General features: G+C 39.5%; 4 long non-coding RNA genes across 4 annotated transcripts; all 4 read right to left on the reverse strand.

Annotated features, from left to right (window-relative positions):
- Positions 1-1,153: 1,153 nt before the first annotated feature.
- LOC125374808 lies at positions 1,154-3,085 on the reverse strand. Its single transcript, XR_007218778.1, has 3 exons — positions 3,030-3,085; positions 2,201-2,323; positions 1,154-1,216 (listed from the first exon to the last, which is right to left on the reverse strand). It is a non-coding gene; the product is annotated as an uncharacterized LOC125374808 (long non-coding RNA).
- A 2,049-nt stretch (positions 3,086-5,134) lies between these two features.
- On the reverse strand, positions 5,135-7,066 carry LOC125374813. The gene is made up of 3 exons (XR_007218779.1): positions 7,011-7,066; positions 6,182-6,304; positions 5,135-5,197 (listed from the first exon to the last, which is right to left on the reverse strand). It is a non-coding gene; the product is annotated as an uncharacterized LOC125374813 (long non-coding RNA).
- Positions 7,067-9,115: 2,049 nt separating this feature from the next.
- Positions 9,116-11,047, reverse strand: LOC125377788. The gene is made up of 3 exons (XR_007219813.1): positions 10,992-11,047; positions 10,163-10,285; positions 9,116-9,178 (listed from the first exon to the last, which is right to left on the reverse strand). It is a non-coding gene; the product is annotated as an uncharacterized LOC125377788 (long non-coding RNA).
- Positions 11,048-13,096: 2,049 nt separating this feature from the next.
- On the reverse strand, positions 13,097-15,028 carry LOC125377793. Its single transcript, XR_007219818.1, has 3 exons — positions 14,973-15,028; positions 14,144-14,266; positions 13,097-13,159 (listed from the first exon to the last, which is right to left on the reverse strand). It is a non-coding gene; the product is annotated as an uncharacterized LOC125377793 (long non-coding RNA).
- Between the last annotated feature and the right edge of the window lie 4,484 nt (positions 15,029-19,512).

Raw genomic sequence — 19,512 nt, forward strand, 5'->3', positions numbered from 1 at the left:
GGACTCAGTGAGCTTGCTGGAACTGGTACCCCTGCCTTGTTTACATAGGCCAATATATAAATGACAGGTCCATATTTGGTATTTTAACTATGGGAGGTCAAGAACCAATGTTGATGCTTTCATTCCAAAGAAAAATTCATAGTGTCAACATCTTGAACCTACTCTTGAAACATGGGGAGACATCGAAGGAATTCGATAACATCTTTTAGAATGGGACATAAAGCTTGGAATTCAGGCAAAAAATTCACCAGTGAAAAGCAAAGCAACTTTAAAGTGCCAAAAACTGTCAGGTTGACAACTGAGCTCCACAAGAAAGTGTGCAGTGTAGGGGTGGCTGGTGTCCAGCAAGTTCAAACACTGACAAGTGAACCGTACCGTCTGTTAAGGCCAAGGAAGGAAAACACCCCTGAGGAGGATAAGAGTTCCCTGAAAACAAAAAGTGAAAGGTAATAACACTTTAAACTATTTATTCCTTTGGCCTAGACTTTGAAATACTTGTAGGGAATACAAGATGCTCACTGCTAAATGATATGGGTGGATAAACTTACCAAGTTCAAGTATTTGTCCTTTAACGAGATCACTTAATAAAAGTTTAATATAATGGACAGTTTTCAGTTATTAGGTACAGCAAGGGATCAAATTCTCATACATATATGAGTGGTTTGTTCAATACCATATAAAAAACAGTGTTGTTACACCCTAATTAAGGGCTTGAGGGGGATAGAAATAGAATATGCATTTGATCTGCCAGGGGAGATAATTCAGAAATGTCGAACACTATCACATACTTAAAAGGCTTATTTAGAAGTTTTCAAAGTAGTCAATGGGTTTTCTTTAATCTGCAGGACTGCTGCTGATGTTTACCACCTGTTGCATGTTGGAGAGACTGACAAACTGTACAATGAGGCATTCCGCCAGCACGCCAAGACTTCGCCTATGTGTAAGGGGGACATTGTCATGGACATAGACAATGAACAGCAGTGGGGACTTAACTGGATAGAGAGACTTAAATGCACTGACTGTACATACCTGTCAGAGTACCATAAACTGTACAAGGAGGTAGAGGGTAGTGGAATGAGAAGGGGACGTCGATCTTCCACTGCCAATACTGGACTTCAGATAGGCCTCTCAAAATGTCCCATTGGAAGTGAGAGTTTCCGTGTCCTGTGCATGAGTGCCGATATACCTCCACCATCCCATTCAGGGATGCAGAAAGCTGCGAACAGAGTTTGTGATAATATAAAATCTCAGAACACAAAGGATATGAGAGCCAGGAGGGTGGAAATAAGGGAAATAAATAAATACAGGGGAACAAATTTAAATAACATTAGTTTATCAACTGATGCAATGTACAACAATCCACTTTGTTCAGGTGTTGGGAAAACCCCTTTTCAGCCAGCCACTCAGGTAACCTATGTGGCCACTGAGAACCAAACTAGTGATCATCAAATTTTGGCTTTAAACACAAAATCAAAGCTCTGTTCAAAGCACAGTTTAGTTGACAACATTTCTTGTGTCAACAACCCAGACTGCACATCTGATTTGCACATGTCAGAATCAATTGGTAATGAAAAACAGTTAGCTGCAGAGTGTTTCAGGGACTTAAAGAAAGATCAAATTGAGGTAGAATTTTTGACAACAGATGCTGACAGTGCAGCTCACAAAGCTCTCTCTGAAATGTATGAAGCAGGTGATATGGATGTTTCCCCACAAACTTTTCTCGATACACGGCATCTCTCGGCCAGCCATAGAAAGTTTATTAAAAATTCTAAATTTGTTGTGGATATGATGCCTGCTAGAACCAAAAAAGACAAACAAAGTTTGGCAAATACATTTTCTTTAGACTGTGCATCCAGATGTGCAGCTGAGTTCTCAGCTGCTTACTCAAGTCATGCAGGTAACCTGACAAAGTTGAAGACATCTCTTTCATGTACTTCTGATGCTATTGCAAACTGTTACATGGGTGATCACAGAAAATGTAGAAGGCAGTCATTTGTTTGCAAGGGGGAGAAGAAAAATTGGTTATTGCAAAGTAAATATTTAGATAAAAACTTCAAAATTGGAAACAATGAAACTAACTTTCAAAATTTGAGAAAATGCACTGATTTTCGTCTCGGGCCGAACATGATCGAAAAGACGCAATTCAACCTCAATAGTCAAAAGTGTGAGGCAACAAACAAGGCATTGCGCCGGTCATTACCTCGCGATACCACCTTTGCTCGTAACTTCCAAGGTAGAGCTCACAGTGCTGTTCATAGCGTCAACTGCCAGAGTCCGGTAAAGTCAATTCGCAATCTTCGATTAGGGCTTGGCTGTGCTGTCACTGCAAAAGGAAAAATAGATGATGAGATAAGCAAAAGTCATAATAAAGTACTTAAAGCTAAAACATACAAGAAATCACAGAAAAGTAAGGACCGCCGTGCAAGGAAAAAGTTAGAACTATTCAAACTCCATCATTGTAGAAAAGTTCATTATTCGAAAGACATGTTATTGAAAAGAAATGCATATTTGAGAAATTTACACCCAAAATAGGATAATCCATCTTAAAAATTGCCCCAAACAGAAAGATATAATGATCAGATACATAACTTACACCAAACAGTAGGGTTTATGACTTTTGGTGCACAAGCCCTGTTGTCGACAGTGAAGTCTCTCCATGTTAATTTCATGGGACTCTACTTTCAAATGCTCAACATTCACACAAGAGGCGTTATGACAGAGATGGCTCACTTCAACTTTGTTGCCAAAGTTGTCAGTGTTGCTAAAACCATCTGGAAGGCATTTATGCACAATGCAGAGGGCTATTCTGTGAGCTCTCTCCTCTGTCCGCGCCTTTGACGGCCACAAAAAGAAGCAACGACCATAGCCCTGCTTATCACGGCAGCCCAACCATTCCTTACAACCCCATTTCCCACTCGCTTCACCCATTTTGCGTTCAAATTTGCCTCTACAATTATCCCAAAAGGTCTCCATGGCAATAGATATACAGAAAAACATATAAATTAGGAAATGCTGAAATATGCACTTACCCTACAGGTTACACACAACCAAATGTTTTCCCATAGACTTCTATAGTAACGTTATAACATTTACATATGTGCACAGTCTGGCCTTAAAGCTGCAATAAAAACACAAATTTTGGCTAGTTTACCCAGCTCCTTTTCCGAGTACAGGAAGCTGAACACACCAACCCCAGTTCCGCACCAAATATCACCTGCTTGAAAATATCTGTGCTCACATAAAGCACAAGTCATCTTGTTCAAAAAGTCAGCACCAAATATTGAAAAATATGGGCAGTTTTAATTACTGGATGGATGTGCATTTAAAAGACATAAAAATCTTACACAATATCATCCAATCACAGCCTGCATATGTCTCTTGATCTGTACTGAAGGCTCCCTACGAAAACCGCACTGTCACAACCAGTTCTGATTTAGTGTAGTAGAACCTGTAGACACAACTGTCTAAAACTGCACTTGTCAAATTTGTGATGTATTCATTGTAAATAGATGTAGCTTCTTGGAAACAAATGGAAATTGTTTCAAGTTCAATACTTTTTCCTATCTGACAGGTCTATATGACACCCATATACACATATCTGATGTACCAAAAGAGCTGTGAGGGTTAAATTATTTAGATTTTGTCAACTGATTACAAAATGAACTTCTGTTTTAATAAAGAACTTTCTATGACAGTACACAGGCCTTTATTGTTTATTCTTGTTTCACACAAGGATGGGTTCACAGGTCAATTCCATGGTTGCCAGACGCTGCTTCGAACATATCCCCCCAAAAGTATCTTTTCGACCCCGTATGATAGACAATACTTGGAAATTCAAAGCAAATTAGGCTTTCATATTTTTAATTTATTAATGGTGAGTTGTTTGCTGACCTTTGCTGATAACAACTGAGGATAGCAAAGTCTGGTACATAACATGGAATTTGGTTGTGACACTAATAAGCTTAAGTCATAAAAGAAGCTGGACTCAGTGAGCTTGCTGGAACTGGTACCCCTGCCTTGTTTACATAGGCCAATATATAAATGACAGGTCCATATTTGGTATTTTAACTATGGGAGGTCAAGAACCAATGTTGATGCTTTCATTCCAAAGAAAAATTCATAGTGTCAACATCTTGAACCTACTCTTGAAACATGGGGAGACATCGAAGGAATTCGATAACATCTTTTAGAATGGGACATAAAGCTTGGAATTCAGGCAAAAAATTCACCAGTGAAAAGCAAAGCAACTTTAAAGTGCCAAAAACTGTCAGGTTGACAACTGAGCTCCACAAGAAAGTGTGCAGTGTAGGGGTGGCTGGTGTCCAGCAAGTTCAAACACTGACAAGTGAACCGTACCGTCTGTTAAGGCCAAGGAAGGAAAACACCCCTGAGGAGGATAAGAGTTCCCTGAAAACAAAAAGTGAAAGGTAATAACACTTTAAACTATTTATTCCTTTGGCCTAGACTTTGAAATACTTGTAGGGAATACAAGATGCTCACTGCTAAATGATATGGGTGGATAAACTTACCAAGTTCAAGTATTTGTCCTTTAACGAGATCACTTAATAAAAGTTTAATATAATGGACAGTTTTCAGTTATTAGGTACAGCAAGGGATCAAATTCTCATACATATATGAGTGGTTTGTTCAATACCATATAAAAAACAGTGTTGTTACACCCTAATTAAGGGCTTGAGGGGGATAGAAATAGAATATGCATTTGATCTGCCAGGGGAGATAATTCAGAAATGTCGAACACTATCACATACTTAAAAGGCTTATTTAGAAGTTTTCAAAGTAGTCAATGGGTTTTCTTTAATCTGCAGGACTGCTGCTGATGTTTACCACCTGTTGCATGTTGGAGAGACTGACAAACTGTACAATGAGGCATTCCGCCAGCACGCCAAGACTTCGCCTATGTGTAAGGGGGACATTGTCATGGACATAGACAATGAACAGCAGTGGGGACTTAACTGGATAGAGAGACTTAAATGCACTGACTGTACATACCTGTCAGAGTACCATAAACTGTACAAGGAGGTAGAGGGTAGTGGAATGAGAAGGGGACGTCGATCTTCCACTGCCAATACTGGACTTCAGATAGGCCTCTCAAAATGTCCCATTGGAAGTGAGAGTTTCCGTGTCCTGTGCATGAGTGCCGATATACCTCCACCATCCCATTCAGGGATGCAGAAAGCTGCGAACAGAGTTTGTGATAATATAAAATCTCAGAACACAAAGGATATGAGAGCCAGGAGGGTGGAAATAAGGGAAATAAATAAATACAGGGGAACAAATTTAAATAACATTAGTTTATCAACTGATGCAATGTACAACAATCCACTTTGTTCAGGTGTTGGGAAAACCCCTTTTCAGCCAGCCACTCAGGTAACCTATGTGGCCACTGAGAACCAAACTAGTGATCATCAAATTTTGGCTTTAAACACAAAATCAAAGCTCTGTTCAAAGCACAGTTTAGTTGACAACATTTCTTGTGTCAACAACCCAGACTGCACATCTGATTTGCACATGTCAGAATCAATTGGTAATGAAAAACAGTTAGCTGCAGAGTGTTTCAGGGACTTAAAGAAAGATCAAATTGAGGTAGAATTTTTGACAACAGATGCTGACAGTGCAGCTCACACAGCTCTCTCTGAAATGTATGAAGCAGGTGATATGGATGTTTCCCCACAAACTTTTCTCGATACACGGCATCTCTCGGCCAGCCATAGAAAGTTTATTAAAAATTCTAAATTTGTTGTGGATATGATGCCTGCTAGAACCAAAAAAGACAAACAAAGTTTGGCAAATACATTTTCTTTAGACTGTGCATCCAGATGTGCAGCTGAGTTCTCAGCTGCTTACTCAAGTCATGCAGGTAACCTGACAAAGTTGAAGACATCTCTTTCATGTACTTCTGATGCTATTGCAAACTGTTACATGGGTGATCACAGAAAATGTAGAAGGCAGTCATTTGTTTGCAAGGGGGAGAAGAAAAATTGGTTATTGCAAAGTAAATATTTAGATAAAAACTTCAAAATTGGAAACAATGAAACTAACTTTCAAAATTTGAGAAAATGCACTGATTTTCGTCTCGGGCCGAACATGATCGAAAAGACGCAATTCAACCTCAATAGTCAAAAGTGTGAGGCAACAAACAAGGCATTGCGCCGGTCATTACCTCGCGATACCACCTTTGCTCGTAACTTCCAAGGTAGAGCTCACAGTGCTGTTCATAGCGTCAACTGCCAGAGTCCGGTAAAGTCAATTCGCAATCTTCGATTAGGGCTTGGCTGTGCTGTCACTGCAAAAGGAAAAATAGATGATGAGATAAGCAAAAGTCATAATAAAGTACTTAAAGCTAAAACATACAAGAAATCACAGAAAAGTAAGGACCGCCGTGCAAGGAAAAAGTTAGAACTATTCAAACTCCATCATTGTAGAAAAGTTCATTATTCGAAAGACATGTTATTGAAAAGAAATGCATATTTGAGAAATTTACACCCAAAATAGGATAATCCATCTTAAAAATTGCCCCAAACAGAAAGATATAATGATCAGATACATAACTTACACCAAACAGTAGGGTTTATGACTTTTGGTGCACAAGCCCTGTTGTCGACAGTGAAGTCTCTCCATGTTAATTTCATGGGACTCTACTTTCAAATGCTCAACATTCACACAAGAGGCGTTATGACAGAGATGGCTCACTTCAACTTTGTTGCCAAAGTTGTCAGTGTTGCTAAAACCATCTGGAAGGCATTTATGCACAATGCAGAGGGCTATTCTGTGAGCTCTCTCCTCTGTCCGCGCCTTTGACGGCCACAAAAAGAAGCAACGACCATAGCCCTGCTTATCACGGCAGCCCAACCATTCCTTACAACCCCATTTCCCACTCGCTTCACCCATTTTGCGTTCAAATTTGCCTCTACAATTATCCCAAAAGGTCTCCATGGCAATAGATATACAGAAAAACATATAAATTAGGAAATGCTGAAATATGCACTTACCCTACAGGTTACACACAACCAAATGTTTTCCCATAGACTTCTATAGTAACGTTATAACATTTACATATGTGCACAGTCTGGCCTTAAAGCTGCAATAAAAACACAAATTTTGGCTAGTTTACCCAGCTCCTTTTCCGAGTACAGGAAGCTGAACACACCAACCCCAGTTCCGCACCAAATATCACCTGCTTGAAAATATCTGTGCTCACATAAAGCACAAGTCATCTTGTTCAAAAAGTCAGCACCAAATATTGAAAAATATGGGCAGTTTTAATTACTGGATGGATGTGCATTTAAAAGACATAAAAATCTTACACAATATCATCCAATCACAGCCTGCATATGTCTCTTGATCTGTACTGAAGGCTCCCTACGAAAACCGCACTGTCACAACCAGTTCTGATTTAGTGTAGTAGAACCTGTAGACACAACTGTCTAAAACTGCACTTGTCAAATTTGTGATGTATTCATTGTAAATAGATGTAGCTTCTTGGAAACAAATGGAAATTGTTTCAAGTTCAATACTTTTTCCTATCTGACAGGTCTATATGACACCCATATACACATATCTGATGTACCAAAAGAGCTGTGAGGGTTAAATTATTTAGATTTTGTCAACTGATTACAAAATGAACTTCTGTTTTAATAAAGAACTTTCTATGACAGTACACAGGCCTTTATTGTTTATTCTTGTTTCACACAAGGATGGGTTCACAGGTCAATTCCATGGTTGCCAGACGCTGCTTCGAACATATCCCCCCAAAAGTATCTTTTCGACCCCGTATGATAGACAATACTTGGAAATTCAAAGCAAATTAGGCTTTCATATTTTTAATTTATTAATGGTGAGTTGTTTGCTGACCTTTGCTGATAACAACTGAGGATAGCAAAGTCTGGTACATAACATGGAATTTGGTTGTGACACTAATAAGCTTAAGTCATAAAAGAAGCTGGACTCAGTGAGCTTGCTGGAACTGGTACCCCTGCCTTGTTTACATAGGCCAATATATAAATGACAGGTCCATATTTGGTATTTTAACTATGGGAGGTCAAGAACCAATGTTGATGCTTTCATTCCAAAGAAAAATTCATAGTGTCAACATCTTGAACCTACTCTTGAAACATGGGGAGACATCGAAGGAATTCGATAACATCTTTTAGAATGGGACATAAAGCTTGGAATTCAGGCAAAAAATTCACCAGTGAAAAGCAAAGCAACTTTAAAGTGCCAAAAACTGTCAGGTTGACAACTGAGCTCCACAAGAAAGTGTGCAGTGTAGGGGTGGCTGGTGTCCAGCAAGTTCAAACACTGACAAGTGAACCGTACCGTCTGTTAAGGCCAAGGAAGGAAAACACCCCTGAGGAGGATAAGAGTTCCCTGAAAACAAAAAGTGAAAGGTAATAACACTTTAAACTATTTATTCCTTTGGCCTAGACTTTGAAATACTTGTAGGGAATACAAGATGCTCACTGCTAAATGATATGGGTGGATAAACTTACCAAGTTCAAGTATTTGTCCTTTAACGAGATCACTTAATAAAAGTTTAATATAATGGACAGTTTTCAGTTATTAGGTACAGCAAGGGATCAAATTCTCATACATATATGAGTGGTTTGTTCAATACCATATAAAAAACAGTGTTGTTACACCCTAATTAAGGGCTTGAGGGGGATAGAAATAGAATATGCATTTGATCTGCCAGGGGAGATAATTCAGAAATGTCGAACACTATCACATACTTAAAAGGCTTATTTAGAAGTTTTCAAAGTAGTCAATGGGTTTTCTTTAATCTGCAGGACTGCTGCTGATGTTTACCACCTGTTGCATGTTGGAGAGACTGACAAACTGTACAATGAGGCATTCCGCCAGCACGCCAAGACTTCGCCTATGTGTAAGGGGGACATTGTCATGGACATAGACAATGAACAGCAGTGGGGACTTAACTGGATAGAGAGACTTAAATGCACTGACTGTACATACCTGTCAGAGTACCATAAACTGTACAAGGAGGTAGAGGGTAGTGGAATGAGAAGGGGACGTTGATCTTCCACTGCCAATACTGGACTTCAGATAGGCCTCTCAAAATGTCCCATTGGAAGTGAGAGTTTCCGTGTCCTGTGCATGAGTGCCGATATACCTCCACCATCCCATTCAGGGATGCAGAAAGCTGCGAACAGAGTTTGTGATAATATAAAATCTCAGAACACAAAGGATATGAGAGCCAGGAGGGTGGAAATAAGGGAAATAAATAAATACAGGGGAACAAATTTAAATAACATTAGTTTATCAACTGATGCAATGTACAACAATCCACTTTGTTCAGGTGTTGGGAAAACCCCTTTTCAGCCAGCCACTCAGGTAACCTATGTGGCCACTGAGAACCAAACTAGTGATCATCAAATTTTGGCTTTAAACACAAAATCAAAGCTCTGTTCAAAGCACAGTTTAGTTGACAACATTTCTTGTGTCAACAACCCAGACTGCACATCTGATTTGCACATGTCAGAATCAATTGGTAATGAAAAACAGTTAGCTGCAGAGTGTTTCAGGGACTTAAAGAAAGATCAAATTGAGGTAGAATTTTTGACAACAGATGCTGACAGTGCAGCTCACACAGCTCTCTCTGAAATGTATGAAGCAGGTGATATGGATGTTTCCCCACAAACTTTTCTCGATACACGGCATCTCTCGGCCAGCCATAGAAAGTTTATTAAAAATTCTAAATTTGTTGTGGATATGATGCCTGCTAGAACCAAAAAAGACAAACAAAGTTTGGCAAATACATTTTCTTTAGACTGTGCATCCAGATGTGCAGCTGAGTTCTCAGCTGCTTACTCAAGTCATGCAGGTAACCTGACAAAGTTGAAGACATCTCTTTCATGTACTTCTGATGCTATTGCAAACTGTTACATGGGTGATCACAGAAAATGTAGAAGGCAGTCATTTGTTTGCAAGGGGGAGAAGAAAAATTGGTTATTGCAAAGTAAATATTTAGATAAAAACTTCAAAATTGGAAACAATGAAACTAACTTTCAAAATTTGAGAAAATGCACTGATTTTCGTCTCGGGCCGAACATGATCGAAAAGACGCAATTCAACCTCAATAGTCAAAAGTGTGAGGCAACAAACAAGGCATTGCGCCGGTCATTACCTCGCGATACCACCTTTGCTCGTAACTTCCAAGGTAGAGCTCACAGTGCTGTTCATAGCGTCAACTGCCAGAGTCCGGTAAAGTCAATTCGCAATCTTCGATTAGGGCTTGGCTGTGCTGTCACTGCAAAAGGAAAAATAGATGATGAGATAAGCAAAAGTCATAATAAAGTACTTAAAGCTAAAACATACAAGAAATCACAGAAAAGTAAGGACCGCCGTGCAAGGAAAAAGTTAGAACTATTCAAACTCCATCATTGTAGAAAAGTTCATTATTCGAAAGACATGTTATTGAAAAGAAATGCATATTTGAGAAATTTACACCCAAAATAGGATAATCCATCTTAAAAATTGCCCCAAACAGAAAGATATAATGATCAGATACATAACTTACACCAAACAGTAGGGTTTATGACTTTTGGTGCACAAGCCCTGTTGTCGACAGTGAAGTCTCTCCATGTTAATTTCATGGGACTCTACTTTCAAATGCTCAACATTCACACAAGAGGCGTTATGACAGAGATGGCTCACTTCAACTTTGTTGCCAAAGTTGTCAGTGTTGCTAAAACCATCTGGAAGGCATTTATGCACAATGCAGAGGGCTATTCTGTGAGCTCTCTCCTCTGTCCGCGCCTTTGACGGCCACAAAAAGAAGCAACGACCATAGCCCTGCTTATCACGGCAGCCCAACCATTCCTTACAACCCCATTTCCCACTCGCTTCACCCATTTTGCGTTCAAATTTGCCTCTACAATTATCCCAAAAGGTCTCCATGGCAATAGATATACAGAAAAACATATAAATTAGGAAATGCTGAAATATGCACTTACCCTACAGGTTACACACAACCAAATGTTTTCCCATAGACTTCTATAGTAACGTTATAACATTTACATATGTGCACAGTCTGGCCTTAAAGCTGCAATAAAAACACAAATTTTGGCTAGTTTACCCAGCTCCTTTTCCGAGTACAGGAAGCTGAACACACCAACCCCAGTTCCGCACCAAATATCACCTGCTTGAAAATATCTGTGCTCACATAAAGCACAAGTCATCTTGTTCAAAAAGTCAGCACCAAATATTGAAAAATATGGGCAGTTTTAATTACTGGATGGATGTGCATTTAAAAGACATAAAAATCTTACACAATATCATCCAATCACAGCCTGCATATGTCTCTTGATCTGTACTGAAGGCTCCCTACGAAAACCGCACTGTCACAACCAGTTCTGATTTAGTGTAGTAGAACCTGTAGACACAACTGTCTAAAACTGCACTTGTCAAATTTGTGATGTATTCATTGTAAATAGATGTAGCTTCTTGGAAACAAATGGAAATTGTTTCAAGTTCAATACTTTTTCCTATCTGACAGGTCTATATGACACCCATATACACATATCTGATGTACCAAAAGAGCTGTGAGGGTTAAATTATTTAGATTTTGTCAACTGATTACAAAATGAACTTCTGTTTTAATAAAGAACTTTCTATGACAGTACACAGGCCTTTATTGTTTATTCTTGTTTCACACAAGGATGGGTTCACAGGTCAATTCCATGGTTGCCAGACGCTGCTTCGAACATATCCCCCCAAAAGTATCTTTTCGACCCCGTATGATAGACAATACTTGGAAATTCAAAGCAAATTAGGCTTTCATATTTTTAATTTATTAATGGTGAGTTGTTTGCTGACCTTTGCTGATAACAACTGAGGATAGCAAAGTCTGGTACATAACATGGAATTTGGTTGTGACACTAATAAGCTTAAGTCATAAAAGAAGCTGGACTCAGTGAGCTTGCTGGAACTGGTACCCCTGCCTTGTTTACATAGGCCAATATATAAATGACAGGTCCATATTTGGTATTTTAACTATGGGAGGTCAAGAACCAATGTTGATGCTTTCATTCCAAAGAAAAATTCATAGTGTCAACATCTTGAACCTACTCTTGAAACATGGGGAGACATCGAAGGAATTCGATAACATCTTTTAGAATGGGACATAAAGCTTGGAATTCAGGCAAAAAATTCACCAGTGAAAAGCAAAGCAACTTTAAAGTGCCAAAAACTGTCAGGTTGACAACTGAGCTCCACAAGAAAGTGTGCAGTGTAGGGGTGGCTGGTGTCCAGCAAGTTCAAACACTGACAAGTGAACCGTACCGTCTGTTAAGGCCAAGGAAGGAAAACACCCCTGAGGAGGATAAGAGTTCCCTGAAAACAAAAAGTGAAAGGTAATAACACTTTAAACTATTTATTCCTTTGGCCTAGACTTTGAAATACTTGTAGGGAATACAAGATGCTCACTGCTAAATGATATGGGTGGATAAACTTACCAAGTTCAAGTATTTGTCCTTTAACGAGATCACTTAATAAAAGTTTAATATAATGGACAGTTTTCAGTTATTAGGTACAGCAAGGGATCAAATTCTCATACATATATGAGTGGTTTGTTCAATACCATATAAAAAACAGTGTTGTTACACCCTAATTAAGGGCTTGAGGGGGATAGAAATAGAATATGCATTTGATCTGCCAGGGGAGATAATTCAGAAATGTCGAACACTATCACATACTTAAAAGGCTTATTTAGAAGTTTTCAAAGTAGTCAATGGGTTTTCTTTAATCTGCAGGACTGCTGCTGATGTTTACCACCTGTTGCATGTTGGAGAGACTGACAAACTGTACAATGAGGCATTCCGCCAGCACGCCAAGACTTCGCCTATGTGTAAGGGGGACATTGTCATGGACATAGACAATGAACAGCAGTGGGGACTTAACTGGATAGAGAGACTTAAATGCACTGACTGTACATACCTGTCAGAGTACCATAAACTGTACAAGGAGGTAGAGGGTAGTGGAATGAGAAGGGGACGTTGATCTTCCACTGCCAATACTGGACTTCAGATAGGCCTCTCAAAATGTCCCATTGGAAGTGAGAGTTTCCGTGTCCTGTGCATGAGTGCCGATATACCTCCACCATCCCATTCAGGGATGCAGAAAGCTGCGAACAGAGTTTGTGATAATATAAAATCTCAGAACACAAAGGATATGAGAGCCAGGAGGGTGGAAATAAGGGAAATAAATAAATACAGGGGAACAAATTTAAATAACATTAGTTTATCAACTGATGCAATGTACAACAATCCACTTTGTTCAGGTGTTGGGAAAACCCCTTTTCAGCCAGCCACTCAGGTAACCTATGTGGCCACTGAGAACCAAACTAGTGATCATCAAATTTTGGCTTTAAACACAAAATCAAAGCTCTGTTCAAAGCACAGTTTAGTTGACAACATTTCTTGTGTCAACAACCCAGACTGCACATCTGATTTGCACATGTCAGAATCAATTGGTAATGAAAAACAGTTAGCTGCAGAGTGTTTCAGGGACTTAAAGAAAGATCAAATTGAGGTAGAATTTTTGACAACAGATGCTGACAGTGCAGCTCACACAGCTCTCTCTGAAATGTATGAAGCAGGTGATATGGATGTTTCCCCACAAACTTTTCTCGATACACGGCATCTCTCGGCCAGCCATAGAAAGTTTATTAAAAATTCTAAATTTGTTGTGGATATGATGCCTGCTAGAACCAAAAAAGACAAACAAAGTTTGGCAAATACATTTTCTTTAGACTGTGCATCCAGATGTGCAGCTGAGTTCTCAGCTGCTTACTCAAGTCATGCAGGTAACCTGACAAAGTTGAAGACATCTCTTTCATGTACTTCTGATGCTATTGCAAACTGTTACATGGGTGATCACAGAAAATGTAGAAGGCAGTCATTTGTTTGCAAGGGGGAGAAGAAAAATTGGTTATTGCAAAGTAAATATTTAGATAAAAACTTCAAAATTGGAAACAATGAAACTAACTTTCAAAATTTGAGAAAATGCACTGATTTTCGTCTCGGGCCGAACATGATCGAAAAGACGCAATTCAACCTCAATAGTCAAAAGTGTGAGGCAACAAACAAGGCATTGCGCCGGTCATTACCTCGCGATACCACCTTTGCTCGTAACTTCCAAGGTAGAGCTCACAGTGCTGTTCATAGCGTCAACTGCCAGAGTCCGGTAAAGTCAATTCGCAATCTTCGATTAGGGCTTGGCTGTGCTGTCACTGCAAAAGGAAAAATAGATGATGAGATAAGCAAAAGTCATAATAAAGTACTTAAAGCTAAAACATACAAGAAATCACAGAAAAGTAAGGACCGCCGTGCAAGGAAAAAGTTAGAACTATTCAAACTCCATCATTGTAGAAAAGTTCATTATTCGAAAGACATGTTATTGAAAAGAAATGCATATTTGAGAAATTTACACCCAAAATAGGATAATCCATCTTAAAAATTGCCCCAAACAGAAAGATATAATGATCAGATACATAACTTACACCAAACAGTAGGGTTTATGACTTTTGGTGCACAAGCCCTGTTGTCGACAGTGAAGTCTCTCCATGTTAATTTCATGGGACTCTACTTTCAAATGCTCAACATTCACACAAGAGGCGTTATGACAGAGATGGCTCACTTCAACTTTGTTGCCAAAGTTGTCAGTGTTGCTAAAACCATCTGGAAGGCATTTATGCACAATGCAGAGGGCTATTCTGTGAGCTCTCTCCTCTGTCCGCGCCTTTGACGGCCACAAAAAGAAGCAACGACCATAGCCCTGCTTATCACGGCAGCCCAACCATTCCTTACAACCCCATTTCCCACTCGCTTCACCCATTTTGCGTTCAAATTTGCCTCTACAATTATCCCAAAAGGTCTCCATGGCAATAGATATACAGAAAAACATATAAATTAGGAAATGCTGAAATATGCACTTACCCTACAGGTTACACACAACCAAATGTTTTCCCATAGACTTCTATAGTAACGTTATAACATTTACATATGTGCACAGTCTGGCCTTAAAGCTGCAATAAAAACACAAATTTTGGCTAGTTTACCCAGCTCCTTTTCCGAGTACAGGAAGCTGAACACACCAACCCCAGTTCCGCACCAAATATCACCTGCTTGAAAATATCTGTGCTCACATAAAGCACAAGTCATCTTGTTCAAAAAGTCAGCACCAAATATTGAAAAATATGGGCAGTTTTAATTACTGGATGGATGTGCATTTAAAAGACATAAAAATCTTACACAATATCATCCAATCACAGCCTGCATATGTCTCTTGATCTGTACTGAAGGCTCCCTACGAAAACCGCACTGTCACAACCAGTTCTGATTTAGTGTAGTAGAACCTGTATGCTACCGGTAAAGCAGGTCATGCTTCAACTATTCGAGAACACCTGGTGTCATCACTGATTATCACTGTTCCATTTATAACATTATCATCACCTTTTGCCTTTCACACTCACTGGAATCTGTTTTTTTTCTGCAGATAATCGAGGCTGACTATTCTCCAGCGATGACGTTTTGTATATATGGTTGTCATCACCAAATGATGCTTATGATGATGGTATAGCGATAATGCTGCAACTAGGGCATCAAATCCTGCTTTGTACAGAAGACATCAGTAGTAAATGTGGATGGCATTTCCAAATTTGAAGTTTGGGTAAAAAAAATGATGTCGGTTGGATTTCTCCGTTTTGACTTGTACCATGTATTCCCGTTTTTGAACGCTGAAATGTTTTATGCAGAAAGCTTAATGGTATTCTGTTCATTGTACGGACGTGTGATTAGGTAGCTTTTCATTCAATGAAACGAACAGATATGAGATTACTCTTATTGTGATCTGTTTTGCTCATAATAAGCCAATCAACATGGGCAAGGATTATTCAGGTGATTGATAAATGTGCTCAAATTGGTCCTGTTTGAGGTGTAAACTAGCCCCAGGACATGCATTTCTTAGCCCGAGTCGTTAAAAGTGCGAGGTGTAGTGCGAATGGCTCGGGGAATATTTTTCAGGTGTATCACGTAGGGCCGACTCTCACAGTGGTCTCACAGTTAAGCGTAGCCTTCTTGAATATCTTTTTAAATACGGTTATCAAAACAAGGTTGTTTAAACATTTTAGGCGCTACGGTTCCTTGAAGGAATGTTAACCAAAGAATGTTTACAGGCTGAGATCGCATGACAGGAGTACGGCTGTGCAGCATCAGGCAATACGTACTTACTTTTGGAAATTTAAAATGCATTCAGGTCAATTATGGATATTAGTAGCTCATGTAAAAATGGGTGACTGTAAATGGTTAAATTTTACTGCTATCATTAATCAGCCTGTCAACACACGCATGACAATATCTCGCTGATTATGAGAGCAACATGTTTCATACACTATCTAATTTATCGGCTATGATGTACGTGTTTATGGGTATATGCAATTTTCATATCAAATATGAAATCTTACATCAACACAGAGATGTGTATCCAAGCTGCCATATGAAAACACAAGAGTGACAACTGTAGGACATTTCGACCTGTAATGTGAACTGCGTAACGACTTAACGCAAAAATGATCCTGTTCGGCTCTGCTTTCATCCATTTGTCTTGCCTATGCCTATTGATTCTTGGTGCTGCTGATGATAGAGACGCCCACCTGAACAGAGGTGACATCGCCATGTCCCCCTGAGGAGGGCAAGGACGAGTCTGTGGAGACACCAAAGCTCTGTTGTCGTTTAAGGTTTTCCAAATGTTAAAGACAGAGGAGTTCATAATACACACAATGCGTTTGCTCATCTGTGTATTATAATGGCTCATCTGTGTATTATAATGAGGATAAATTCCACGTGTCTAGTGGAATTTGATGCATCTCCCATATCGTGATGTGAAAAGGAAAATATCAAATGTTACGCAAAATCTACACACAATGACCTTTTCAGACACAGCTTCCTGCACACAAACCCGGTAAGTGCGCATGTTATTTATCACATGACAAGAACTGTTATCCATTAAATCTAAAAACTAGATGCTAAAAACCATTTCACTGTTAACACGAACATGTACCTGTTCCGCAGCCTCGCTTCTGCCGCATGTGACAGGCGCATGTGTTGGTAACTGCGTTACATGTAGTTCCGACAAAGGGTCATTTTCACTGCAGTGAACAAATCACGTTTACTGTGAAAATATCAGTTTTGAAACTCGTGAATTCTCAGTCTTTCACACTTAGGTATATAAAAATATCTCTATTACATTATGAACATCGCTACTACATACATCTTTTTCTACCAATGTGTCTCGAATGATGAATGTAGTTTGATTGGACGGCTTGTTTTAGAGTGGTGTCTCTCGAAGCGGTCCCAAAAGGACGCTATCTAATAGCAAATGGGTTGAGTGTATTTATGCCATAGAATGGATATGTTCACTGGATAGAAAGGATGTGCGCGTATCAATATCCACATCCTTATTGCATGCCTATAAGACTATCTTTAGAAATGAGTAACAACACAAGAACTACATGAACTGTTTTGAGGGTTTCGTGAAAATTCCTGTTTAAATCAGGCAAAATGCAAAAATAAATGTTTCATCCAAACTTAGAATTAGCTTAGAATTCAGCAATTGCATTGTATCTTAATTATTTCTTGTGCCAGTAGGATGTATATGTTTAAACAATATAAATATAAAGATTATTCTTGGAAAGACCCCTCAACTCGGCGCTTTATTTATCGTTGACATTAAGGTACAAATTGAAATAAATTTCTGCTGTGATGATATTGCGGTTTGTAATGCTAAAAGATAACCTTGCATATCTATTCAAACTTTTATCATAATTCTTTCTTATCTTTTGCCAACATGGAACTAAAAATGTTATGTTGCTTTGAAAATACACGAGAAGTGACTGAAGCTGTTGCTCACCCTATGATATAGGATGACACATGAATGCATCATCTTGATTTACCCGTTGATGTGAGACTTGTAAACTTGTTAATTATAGGTGTCATACGCCCATTGGAAAAGACGAAAGATTTGTGTGATACATCTAAGTTTTCAGGAGTGATAATACCAGTGGGATCAGGTACTTTCGAAAAGAGTGTACCATTGCCTTGTACGTAGGACATTTAATTCATCTACACTTAACTTGACTAGGGGACATTTGTATAGTTTACAGATGAACAGACTTCAGTTCTTGACGTTGGGAAAGGTTGCACCAGGCTCCAGTTGACGCGTTTTATGTCGAGCAAAGGATATGAGTTCAGTGTCACATCCCGCTACCTGTTCCGTGACTTCGCCCAGGAGCTCGGTGTCAGCATGCCCATTGACATTTCGCCATCTTCTTTTTGGAATGAAGAACTTCTCATGCTGACGCCGGTTCCTGTGAAAGGTACCCAAACCCTCACAGCAGTAGGATCACGTCCATCACTATTTGATAGTGATACCCGCGTCATGGTTGAAGATCGGTCCTGTTGGGTAATAACAGCAACACAGAAATCAGAGTTGGGTTTTATTGTCGGGAATCTCAATGCCCCGCGTTACAGAGATGAGATAATCCATTCTGTGGTGCTGTTGTTTCTTCACCAACATGGCCCCAGTGTGATCTGACAGCAACACAACGTCAGACCACATCTGGCACGACAGCAAAATCCTGTACATAATAATGTTAATATTCTACCCTAACCTGCTTGCTCTGCATATCTTACCCCGATCGAGCATGGGACGAGATGGACAACGTTTTTGGACACTTATCCCATGCCCCGGATTCATTGTAGAAGTTGCGGAACACACTTGTGGTGTTCTGGAATTCCATTCAACGGGAGTTTATGCGACGTAAGGTGCATTCAAGCTCATAGGGGCCACAGCCAGAAGTGATTATAGTGACACCTCTGGTTCATCATCTTTGCGACGTCATTGTGAATCAACCAGTTCGGCTGCTTCCCCTTAACGTGAGTGAGTGAGTGAGTGAGGTGTTACGCCGCTTTTAGCAATGTTCCAGCAACATCAGGGACACCAGAAATGGGCTTCATGTACCCATGTTTGGAATCGAACCCGGGTCTTCGGCGTGACGAGCGAACGCTTAACCTCGAGCCTACCCGACCGCTTTTCATTTGAGTATCATGTCTCATGCTCGTCCGAATCAATAATTTCTTCATTGCCTCGTGACATGCAGTTATTTTGATATTATCATAAAACACGCCAGTTCCTTTTGTTGCTGTGCTATCTTGTATATCTGGTTCAGGTGGGTAGATCGGTGGAAAGGAATTGGCTCTTTGGTGGTTATTGAACGATACATTAAACGATAAGATTAAATTACCTTGTTTTGACTCTACCAATACGAGCACATGTTCCAATTAACATGCATAAAGAAACAGATCAGCAAAAAGGGGAACACATTTGGCGTCCATGGAGATGCCTAATTCATGCGTGAAATGTCATACCTCCAAGTGTCAGACAGGTGATATGCGTGAGGATGTCCAGCATTTTTACATA

Source organism: Haliotis rufescens, unplaced genomic scaffold (assembly GCF_023055435.1).
Source record: "Haliotis rufescens isolate VD_foot unplaced genomic scaffold, xgHalRufe1.0.p SCAF_10, whole genome shotgun sequence".
NCBI lineage: Eukaryota > Metazoa > Mollusca > Gastropoda > Lepetellida > Haliotidae > Haliotis > Haliotis rufescens.